Genomic DNA, 12,062 nt, shown 5'->3' with positions numbered 1-12,062 from the left:
CTTTTTGAGAAAATTACTTGGATGTAATTTATTTCTGACAACAAGTACTGACTATTTTTCGAAAGGAAATGAAATATGTTTTAGAGATATCTGCACTCCCCTGTTCATTAAAGCACTACTTACAAGAGCTAAGAGATGGAATCAAGCTAAATGTTCATCACAGATAAATGGATAAAGAAAGAAAATGTGGTCTGTATATACGATATGATGCTAGTTGGCCAAAAATTAACAAACAAAAAAACCAATAATCCTGTCATTTGTGACAACATGGATAAACCAAGACACCATTGTGTTATGTGATATAAGCCAAGCGCAGAAGGTTAAATACCGCATCATCTAACTCACACATGGAATCTAAACAAAATGATTTCATAGAAGTAGAGAATAGAATAGCTGTTACCAGAGGCTGGACAGAGTGGGGGAAGGGAAAATAGGGGGAGGTCTGTGAATGTACTCATTGGTACAGTTAACATTAGATTGGATAGATCAATTCCGATGTCTTGTTGCACAGAAGACTAACTATATTTAATACTAACGTATTGTACATTTCGTATTAGCTAGGAGAGAGGATTTTGAAAGTTCTCAAAACACAGAAATGAAAAAATGTTGGAGGTAAAGGGATATTCTCAGTACTCTAGTTTGATCGTTATACAATTAAGACATGTTTCAAAATGTCACACAGTATCCCTTAAATATAGACAATTATTAAGTGTCAATTCAAACAAAATTAAACTTAGAGAGAGGCAGATTTGTTTACAGAAGAGAGGGTCATGAACCAAGGCTGGTAGCCTGTAAAAGCTGGATGGTGGGAGGGGTGGATTCTCTCCTGGACAATGCCCTTCCCCTGTAGGAACTAGATCATGTGCAGTGGTTTATGAGCTGCACTGCATGTGGCTTATACAAGGACTGTTTTGTATTGTTTAACCATGGTGTCGGACATTGCCAAAATTATATATCGATCTTTGTTGTTGTTGCTGTTGTTCTTTTGCTCATCAGCTTTCATGAGTGTTTGTGTATTTAATGTGTGACCCAAGATAATTCTTTTTCTTTCAATATGTGGGAGAGAAGAACGAAGGTTTGATACCACTGTCTCCTTGGTTTTAGCTCTCATTTTAGATTTCGGACATCTATAACTATAAAACATGTGTGGTTCTGAGACATTAAATAGAGGTAATTTGTTAGAGTAGCAATAGGAAACTTAACATGGTTCAACTGATAAATCTTTTAAGAACTTAATTTTGTATATTTGTGGTTCAATTGGGAAAAGTGACTATGTTTTCAAGAATAGCTTTTCTAAATCAGTGATTAAAAGATATCTATTTATAACCTAACTCATTTTATATTTTGTTACTTTTAAAAAGTACTTGGCTCAGCGAGTAGGGCGCCAGCCACATACCCCGAGGCTGGCGGGTTTGAGCCTGGCCTGGACCTGCTAACCAACAATGACAGCTGCAACCAAAAAAAAAAAAAAAAAAAATAGCTGGGCTTGTGGTGGGCACCTGTAGTACCAGCTACTCAGGAAGCTGAGGCAAGAGAATCACTTAAGCACAAGAGTTTGAGTTTGCTGTGAGCTATGACGCCACAGCACTCTACCAAGGGCAACATAATGAGACTCTGCCTAAAAAAAAAAAAAAGTTTTTAATATGTTTCTTTAAAAATACTACTGCGTACTCTGGACCTGTAGATTTTCCTTATTTAATCTATAGTTCATTCTCTCTCATCGGAAAAAGAGATATATTTTCCTCTTTCTAATTATGTCACCATAAATTAAAGGTAATACAGGATGTTTTTTTTTTTTTTTCATTTTTCTTCAGAGTTATAGTGTTCTGATTGTTTTTAAAGAGACTTTACCTTTAAATTTCAAGTCTTTGCCAAGGAGATATAAAATCTAATAAAATAAATCCTGCTCATTCTCTCTACTTCTTCCTGCCATGTCAATGCGATGCTGGATAACAGCTTGATAAAAAAAATCAGTGGAAAAATATGTGAGTACACTTGCTTAGAAAACTCTTAGTACTTGGGAAAGCAACACTGAAAAACCATCATATTAATGGTGAGTCAAAAATGGCACAACATCTCAGCAGTTAATTATACTAAGGAAGACCTCATGTACTATCTTTAAAGTTTTTTAAAGCATAATCTATACCTTTTAAATTTGTCTTTTGTTGTTATAACTGGCTGATTTAACATGCTCACTGTTAAGCTTGTCTTTAGGCTGCTCTTCTCAGTAACTGACACCACACATCTACTGTTATTTAATTCCAGAGGCATTTGAAAGCATGGCAGATGCGATAAAATGCGGTATCTTTGCAAGGTAAGGAAAAAAGTATCCTCAAGTAGACAATCTAAGACTCTTCTCACCTTAATACTGTCATGTTTTATTATAGCAGAAAGACTGTATGTTGTAACAGTCATTTCTAGGAATTTAACATAGGCTATTCCCCCAAAACGTAGAAAGTTGTCTTGGCCATAGAGAAAATTTAAGAATTGTACCTTAACTACAAACAAATTCCTTATTCATAACATGCTATTATATGAATACAAAGAACATTCATTTCTACTAATAATTCTAGGTCAAAGTACTACTATGTAAACCATATGATCATGTGAATTATATATGAAAATTAAGTAAACAGATTTTAAATCTGTTATAAATATATTAGTTCCATTTGAATACGGTTTGAAACTTCTGGATCTCAGTTGATTGTTCAACACAAAGTTTGCATCATTTTTTAGGTATGAGCTAATTTAAACACTATCAAAAAGGGAAAAATTTTATTAAAATGATCAGGAAAGTCATTGATAAGTCAATGTTGAAAGTAATCTTAACTAATATTGTAAAAGGAAGGCAGATAAGTGATGAAGCTTGCAGAAAGACAAATATTTAAAATATTCTGATATAATGACTGGATAAAGTTTTACATACAAATCTTATTTTTATGCCTTTAAAATGTTTAAAAGTATGAAATAAATCCATAAATTAAAAGTGATATATCTTTATACAGGCATGAGAAAATAGGTGCAATAGATTATGTGACAAAAACAAGTCACAAAAGAATATGCATGCCATGATTCCATTTTTTTGTAAAAAGAAAATATTTCCAAATCACATAAGTGTAGTACATATATACACATTTACCCATATACATATACACATATACGCATATACATATACTACATATATATACACACACATATATGCACACATACACACATATATATCCATATGTAGACGTGTGTGTGTGAAAGGATTAGCTCTGCATTGTTCATAGAGATTTTATAGGCTAGCCTGGTAAAACTAGATATAATAAGAGAAAAACAAAAAAAAAATCTTGAAATTTCCCATTAAGTACTGATTTTTAAATTATAGTAATTATATTCTCTATAATTTCTTGAAAGTTCTTTAAAAGAAATATGATTTTATTATAAAGAGCCTAACTAAACCTAGTTTTAGCCCTGTGGTGCTCTAAATATTGTTTCTGAAATATTATTAGTTTTCAAAAAATAAGCCTAAATATACGGTATAAGCATAAAATAACACATGTATCTTATCCTTCACTTCATATGATGACACAAAATTGCAGTGAAAGCTGAACAGCCATTGGCTTCAGATGTTTTAAACCACAAAGCTTTATGAAAATTACACTTATGTGTTATGGATTTGTTTACTGGACATCTGAAGAAAGAAAAAGAATTCCTTTTTTTTTTTTGTTCTTGTTGTGCCCTTAAGGTGCATAAATGGACAAGAAAATTTCAGTCATATTTTGGGGCTGTGAAATGAGGCACGAACAACCTTGGGCATTTTAGAGGAGAGTTCACGTTTAAAGATTTCCATTCATAATATGTAATAAAATAGCAGCAATTCACATTTTTTCTTTAAGATAAACAACAGACTAGCTTAACACTGCTTTGATCACTTCAAATGGAATTGATTTTTATGTCTGAATCTGAACTCCTAGAACATTACTATCTATTCCTCACGACATCTAACAATCAACTGCTTTTATCTGAAGCTCTCCCTATTCCTCCTTACAGAATATACAAAAATAGATCTTACTGCACTTTTCAACTTCCTATGCTGGTTCTCATGTATTAAGTCACCTAAAATACACTGTAACTTTGTAGGTACAGTTATTCTCATTTTAATGATGAGGAAAAGTAAGACTGGTAAAGTCTTATCCACAGTTATATAACATAAAAAGAGCAGACACCAAACTCTTAAGTGTAGCACTTCCAAATAGTATTCAAGCAATCGTGGTACGTTTATAGCTCCGAACCTCTCCTAGCACCTAGCTACATATTAGGTAGGTTTCATTTGAAAATCTCCTTTATTCAGCATGTTTAAAACTTGTTTCACAGTATATCAGACAGTTGTCCTCCCCTCTAGTTTTTTCTATAAATCCTTTAGGACATGATATGATTACATTCATGCATATGATAATCATTTTATAAAAGTAGAATTAATATAAAAATTAATAATATATAATAATAATAGTAATGACAGAAAATAAGCGAAGATTATTTCATTTCTCCATCAATTTTAAAGCTTAGCAGGATACAGAATTCTGGGTCGAAAATTGTTTTGTTTGAGAAGTTAAAGGTAGATGATGACCATCCTCTCTGGCTTGAGAAGTTTCATTTGAGAAATCCGCAGTCACCCTGATGGATTTGCCCCTGTAGGTTAATTGGTGCTTACTCCTAGCTGCTTGTAGAATCTTTTCTTTTGTCTTCACTTTGGAAAGGTTCATGGAGAAGCTCTGTTTGAGTTGGGATCACCTAGGGTTCGATATCCCTCTGAAAGTAGTATGTTGGAATCTTTGGTGATATTTAGGAAATTTTCACTTATGATAACATCCAGTAGGGCTTCCATTCTTCTGGGGAGTTCTTTTTTACCTTCTGGGATCCCTAATTTGTATGTTTGAAGTCTCCAGTGGACGTTCTACTTTCACTCTCTCTTTTTTTTTTCCTGCCTTTTCAACCATATTCATTTTATCAGGCCCAAGGACATCTTCCACCCTTGTCAAGTGGAGTGCTAACCTTCTCTCCTTTCATAACAACACTAAAGATTATTTCAAAGTGATGAGAGTTTGAAATCATACTGCTTATAAACAAGAAATACATTATGCTATGATTCAACTGTTTTAATATGCATAATATTAAAATACATCTTGGGTTAACTTTTTGAATTTTCAATGTTTAAGAATATTTAACAGTTTCATTTCAAAAAGCATCTGGATTGAAAAATAAAAGCAGAAAATATTTTGAGTTATTTGATTATTAGTTGAAAATGCCTGCAGTATCAGTTTCCTTTTCACTAATTCTATTTTTTTATTAAATCATAATGGTGTACATTAATGCTTTATAGGGTATGTGCTGATTTGATATACAATGTGGAATGCTTACATCAAACTGGTTAACATAACCATCACCTCACTTATTTGTTGTGGTAATACATTTATACTTTACTCCTAATAGTTTTGAAATGTACCATTGCATTGTGCACATTAGGTGAGGTCCCACGAAAGACCCTTCCTCTTCTCGACCACCCCTTTCCCCTCCCCTCTCCTTCCTCTTCCCTCCTTTCTGGACTATAGTTGTGTTTTATCATTCATATGAATGTGTGGGTGATTACTTTTCACTAATTCTAAACCCATTCTTATCCCCCTATCTTCATCCTATAAACTGTAAGCGAACTTTTAGGAAACACAATTTAATACCCCTTGATCACTAAAATTCTAATTGGTAAAATTCTGCTGGATTCCATTTGTTTTATAGAGTGTCACAACTTAGCCTAAGATTCTACATAATGTTTTCTGTATAATTTAGCTGTAAATTATTTTAAAAACATACAGTTTTTGTATTTTAATCTCTATTGCTTTTGAAAGTAAAATCTATATTCACAATATAGTATATACATGAGTATATATGTTACACATATATGTGTGTCTATAATATAGATTAGATTTATAAATATAGATATAAATATAGATACATAGACACATTCCAGAAGGTACAGAAAGGGAGAAAGTGCTCATACTGCTGGCCACTCAAGGTAATGTTGAATAATTCTGTCACATTGATTTAGCGAGGTGCTATCTTTCTTGCCAATTCAACAGAAATGGGAATGCAAAACTGCTTTTATTTTCTCATTAAGGAAATAATGCAATTCAACAGCAGATTCATTGCATTGTTTCTGGTTCAAGTCCAGAGAAATAAATCTTGATTCTTACTTGATGGAGGTAGTCTTTGTGTAGGACAGGAAGCCAGGTGTTCCCACAGCTGCCTTCGAACATTCATGGCTTCCTAAGGATGTGGGTGATTTTGTTCTCATCATTGATAAAATAACAGAGTAAATCACTGAGATAAAGTAACACCTGGCTGAGCCCTGTGTTTTCCTCTCATTTTCTCTGGTTAGTAATTGTTGTTTACATATCATGGACTACATGCGGAGAAGAAGCTTGTGTTTTCTCACACTGGGTGCTAGCTCCTGATTTCTACTTCATGTTCTCACAGTACCTTCAAAGGCAGGCAGGGCATAGGTTACATTTTTTCCCCTTAATTTTTGTGACTCTTTTGTTAACAGTGACATTGCTCCATATCTACTGCAGAAGTTAATAGAATTCCAAAGAATTTTAAAAATTGAAGATGTTCAAGTTATAATTAATCATAATGAATAACATTGTAAGTCTTTGCCACGATTTTATACTTTACTTAAAATGCAACACACTATGCTATGTAATCTTTGCTTTTTTTTTCTAAATTATGCTTCTAGGGAAAACCATATATAAAATTTAATTTAATCTTTTTATTGTAAACATTTGCAAGGTTTGTTTACATGACCAAAAGATATTTCTTTTCTCAGAATTCACATAATAAATTACTTACACAGTATGTATGAAATATACATAAAATATTATTTTCCCAAAAAAGAAATATTGCAATTCAGCCACATATAAATCTGAATATTCAAATTATATTAGGTCAGGTGTAAGCAAAATGGCTGGAAAACTAGGAAACAGAAATATTGGATATATGGGCGGTGCCTGTGGCTCAAAGGAGTAGGGCACCGGCCCCATATGCCGGTGGTGGTGGGTTCAAACCCAGCCGCGGCCAAAAACTGCAAAAAAAAAAAAAAGAAATATTGGATATGTACAACACTGACATTTAACCAGCACACAGTGTCACAGCCATGTCAACAGGTCACAGTTGGCACTCTTTCAACTGGCTAATGCGGATGACATAAAGTTTTTAAGTATATGGTGTATCACCTTGAATGTTATGTACCACTATCCTTAATGACTTTAGAACTATGTCATTTACTGTAATATTCAGCATGTTCTTCTGCTTTGACTTAAGACACGAATTTCAAACAATGGTCACTTTTTCCCTATTTATATACTCATTTGTATAAATTTGGCTTTCATTGGTATTTGTAGCCATTAATTGCCTTTCCCTGCTTCTTAAGAAGCCCAATATTGCTCAAAAAGAAGTGGCTTACCAGGGTCAAAATTTCCCACATCATATATTGTACTTGACTAAGAAATGGCCTCTTCTTGCTGGACATTTTGTTTCGCAGATACCTCCAGTGACATTTCTGGCCTAAAGATGTGTTTCAATAAAACCTGAGAATATCTGCTCTGATCAGTTTCCTTACTTCAGTCCCTATCTGTCTTCATTTCTGGTTGCTGTACTGCCCTTCACAGTTTATGTAAGTCATTGTGCAGTGTTTTTTTTTTCCTGTTTAATTATCATAAGCACATAATAGTCATATATCTTTATAGGGTACATGTAATGTTTTGATTAAGGCATACAGTGTGAACTAATCAAATCAGGGTAATTAGGGTATCCATAACCTCAGGCCTTCATCATTTCTTCATGTTAGGAATAGTCCAATTCTACTCTTTCAGTTCTTTCAAAGTACATATTTGTACCAATTAACAAGCCCCGCTTTATCCCCCCACCCGCTTCCCTTCCAAGCCTCTGATAACCACCATTCTACTGTCTCCATGAGATCGATTGTTTTAATATGTAGCTCCTACACATGAGTGACAACATGTGAAATTTCTCTTTCTGTCCTTGAATTATTTCACTTAACATAATGTTCCCCAATTCCATCCATGTTATTGCACATGGCAGGATTTCCATCTTTTTCGTGGCTGTATATGTTCCATTGTGTATATATACCACATTTCTCCAGTTGAGGTTTGAGGGCTCTGGAATACACCATTTTGGAATACCTCGCCCCCCAATTCCATTATCTGCCTGAAAGAAGAGCCTTCCCTCCCCAAAGAATGCTACTCTCAGAACTCCCTTTCCAGGAATTCAGCAGCCAGGGGAGACCTACTTTTATCACCAGGGGACAGAGGAAGTCAGCCATGTGATAAGAAGTCATCTGAACATTGTCACAAAACCCTCCTATCTTCCATCTATCCTCCTTAGGACCCATTTCTCTCCTTCGTTTTCTGACTCTATTACTTTTTAGGCCTATATCATTGTTTATTTATTTCAGAATGTTAGGGGGTACATTTTTAAGTATTTTGTTTTTGTACAGATTGAATAAAGTTACAAGTGTGCTCTGCACTGTTAGTGTGCACTCTACCCAGTAGGTGTGAATTTACTCATCTCCTCCTCCCCATGAACCCGCAGCTTGGTTTACATTTAGATTTACTTCTGTTACATGCATTTAAGTGTTGGTCAATTAGTTCCAGTTTGGCAACGATGAGTACATGTGCTTGTTTTTTTTATTCTTTTGATGTTTTGTGTTGAAGAATGGTTTCCAGCTCCATTCAGGAACTTGTCATAAACGATACTAGACCACATTCTTTAATGGTTGAGCAGTACTCACGGTATGCATATACCACATCTTATTAATCTATTCTTACATTGGTGGACATTGGGCTATTTCCATGTCTTTGAAATTGTGAATTGTGCTGCAGGTGCCCTTTTGTTAAAATGATCTTTTTTCCTTTGGGTATATACCCAGAAATGGGATCGATGAATCAAATGATATGTCTCAAGAGTCTGTACTGACTACTGCCGTGTTGCTGGCATGCAATTGTCAGAAGGACTGTAAGGTGTCATGGACTTCTGCAACAAGACCAGATCTTCTCCTTATCAACATATGCTAGTATCCACTGAGAGATTAAAGCTACAAATGAGTGGGGATGGCAGGATTGAGGGAGTCTTAGCTGGCAGCATCATGCTGAGATTAAGCACATGAGCCTTGGAATCAGGCTACTCGGGTTTGAATCCCAGCTCTGCTACTGACTGGGCCTATAACTGTGATCCCTTTTATGTATCCTTGGTTTCTTATTCCAGGAAATGAAATAATAAAATCCATAATTCAGGAGGCTGGGAATAAAAACATTATTTCATTTTAAAAGTACTTCGCTTCATTTAAGATACTTAAAGACTGACACATTGCAGGAGGTCAAAACAGTTGGCCATTATTACTATTGTAGACCAAAGACAACATTGAATAAACACTGCAATCATCAGAAAAGGAACATTTAATTTAATCTGATAGAAAATTTTGGAATAGTCAGCATTACAGATCTAGGAAAAACTCACATGTTCCATTTACTAAAAAGCTGCATTTCTTCATGTATGAGAAAGTTTTTGCCAAATATTTCCCCAAGGATATTTGTCAAACTTGAAGATATCTTGTAAATGGATTTGCTGCCTTGAGAATCATTTTCCAGAAAATTAGATGTTTAGAATTTTAATAAATATTTCATAAGTAAAATATTTTGTGGTTAAGTACCTGTTTGGAAACCTAGACTGAAAAAAGCCAAATATATTTTCTTATTGAGAGAATTATCAGAGTTTCTAGTGTACTTTCTGCTTTGCACATGAAGAGAGTGGTAATACAGATTGCACATTGCCTTTACTTGATTGACCAAGGAACCACTTTCAGAAAAGCATATTTTAAGGCACCACTCCATGGAAATACTAATTAGAAGATAATTAGTATTTAGGAAATACTAATCTAGAAGATAACTGTAGGGAATTTAAACCTTTACTCTCATGAATATACTTTCTTGGAATTCTTTATATCATGTTAATTGCATTATAAATGAACATACATAAAAATTTCATGTCATCCATCGGTACTTGATTAATTGAAAATACTAGGCTAGAAATCAAGCCAATATGCTAGAATCAAATTTTCAGGGTATGTGTTTTCAATGAGCAATTTCACTGATGGAAATTCAGCATTTTACTTGTTATAATTCTATAAATACTCGTTAACTACACATGGGTGATGCCCTTCTTCCAATGTCTTTAGATATGTCAGTATGCGTCAGATAGTTTTGAGAGAGGATAGACATAATTTCCACAGTAGGGATACAATTATTCCTTTTTCAAGGACATGCAATGTCAGTATCCCCACTAAAATAAAATTTCACATGACTTTTAAACAGACCATTATAAAAATATTAATGAGTCCATAGTCATTCTCTTTGTTCATATATTGTGGCCTTAATTAATTTTTCAATAATACAGAATAAACTCCTACCTAGGGGGTTCAGGCCATTAATTACTTATTAAATGCATCACCAATATCTTAGGACCTGAAATGGTGATATGGAATGTTCCTTCAGTCTAGATGACAATTACTTGCTAAAATGATATGACTGAATAGATGGTCATCCTGGCAAACTTTCAGATCTTTAGGACATGTGTACATGATCTCTGTTTACTTTAGTTAATAAAATTTTCTGAGTATAGATAAGTAGTAGATACTACTGTCTCTTTTCAAGAAATACAAAGACTAAACCTAATAACACAAATACTAAAATTGTACCTAGACTGGATCTATATTGTGCATTTGGTTGAAAATCATCCAATTTGTGTTTCTCTGTTTTGGTTTTATGATATGGAAAACTGGTGTACTTAACTGATTTATCCTCATAGTCTTTTATTTCTCTCTATGTAAATAAATATAGAAATAAATATGTAAACATAAATATATGAAAGTATAAATATTTATAGAAATAAACAATTGTTGATCCATCTTTGTATGAAACATCAGGTGGTTGACTGTAGGACCAGTGCATATCACGAAAGTTAAAATGCTTTAGTATTTGAAAGAACATATCAGTTGAACACTACTGGGTACGCCCAAGTCAGGGTGGGTCCTAATTGCTTTGACAAATATCCTGCTGGGAAATTGATCTTCAAAGATTCCTTAAAGTCTTTTTTTTTTTATTTTTTTGTAAATCCATTTAGTTTATTTTAAAACTTCAAAGTCTTCTTTTCTATTAATTATCACATAAACTCACAAACACAAAGAAAAAAATGCTATGTTTTATTCATCTAAGCAGGGTATATAAACACTAAGATACAGCAAAGATGGGAATTTATTGAAGCAAAGGTCATCTTCTGTCAAACAAGACCATAAGAGGCTTTTCTTTTAGTAGAGAATTCATGAATATTTTATCTGAACATTTTCATGAACTTGCTGAAAAAGCTATGTTTCTTGGTTATTTGTTGGGAGTGTCAAAATCAGTTACTGTAATATAACTTTTGCTAATATTGTATAAGTATCAGACTTTCATTTACATATATGGTCATTATCCATATCCATATGGATATGATGTATATCCATAGGAATATACATTCCTAAATAGTTAATATTCTAGACATTTATATTACATACAATCAAATTTTGCATCCTTTTATTTGTAAATAAATATTATCTTGGTTCTAATACAAACCTAGAGTCTATGTGAAAAAAACAATAAAACAATGAATAACTTAATTATCTGAATGAGAACAGAATTATTTCTCCATTAAATGCTTCCAATACTTATGTTCCGTGCTAAGCAGTCTCCTGGGTCCTGCATGACAAAGGGGTCATAGTTGGTTAACTAAAAATAACCACATCTCACAACCTACTTAAGTTTCTTTAATTTTATTAGGCATGATTATTTGATATTTTAAAATATAGTGTCTAACATTTCTAAGTCTTCACAACACGCTGCATTTGCATATGACATATCCATCAGGAAAACCTCTAAACCTCCTAGTATTCTTACTTGCTGAAAATCAAAAGATTA

General features: G+C 33.5%; 1 protein-coding gene and 1 pseudogene across 4 annotated transcripts in view; both read right to left on the bottom strand.

The window, feature by feature from the left end:
• Positions 1–12,062, bottom strand: part of EPHA6 (EPH receptor A6) — a 921,042-nt gene that overhangs the window by 373,318 nt on the left and 535,662 nt on the right. The window lies entirely within an intron of this gene.
• On the bottom strand, positions 4,975–5,060 carry LOC128568303 (uncharacterized; annotated as a pseudogene).

The sequence above is a fragment of the Nycticebus coucang genome, chromosome 16 (genome assembly GCF_027406575.1).
Source record: "Nycticebus coucang isolate mNycCou1 chromosome 16, mNycCou1.pri, whole genome shotgun sequence".
NCBI classification, from domain to species: domain Eukaryota; kingdom Metazoa; phylum Chordata; class Mammalia; order Primates; family Lorisidae; genus Nycticebus; species Nycticebus coucang.
Note: the sequence above shows the minus strand (reverse complement) of the source record. Positions and strands in the feature narration are given on the sequence as shown.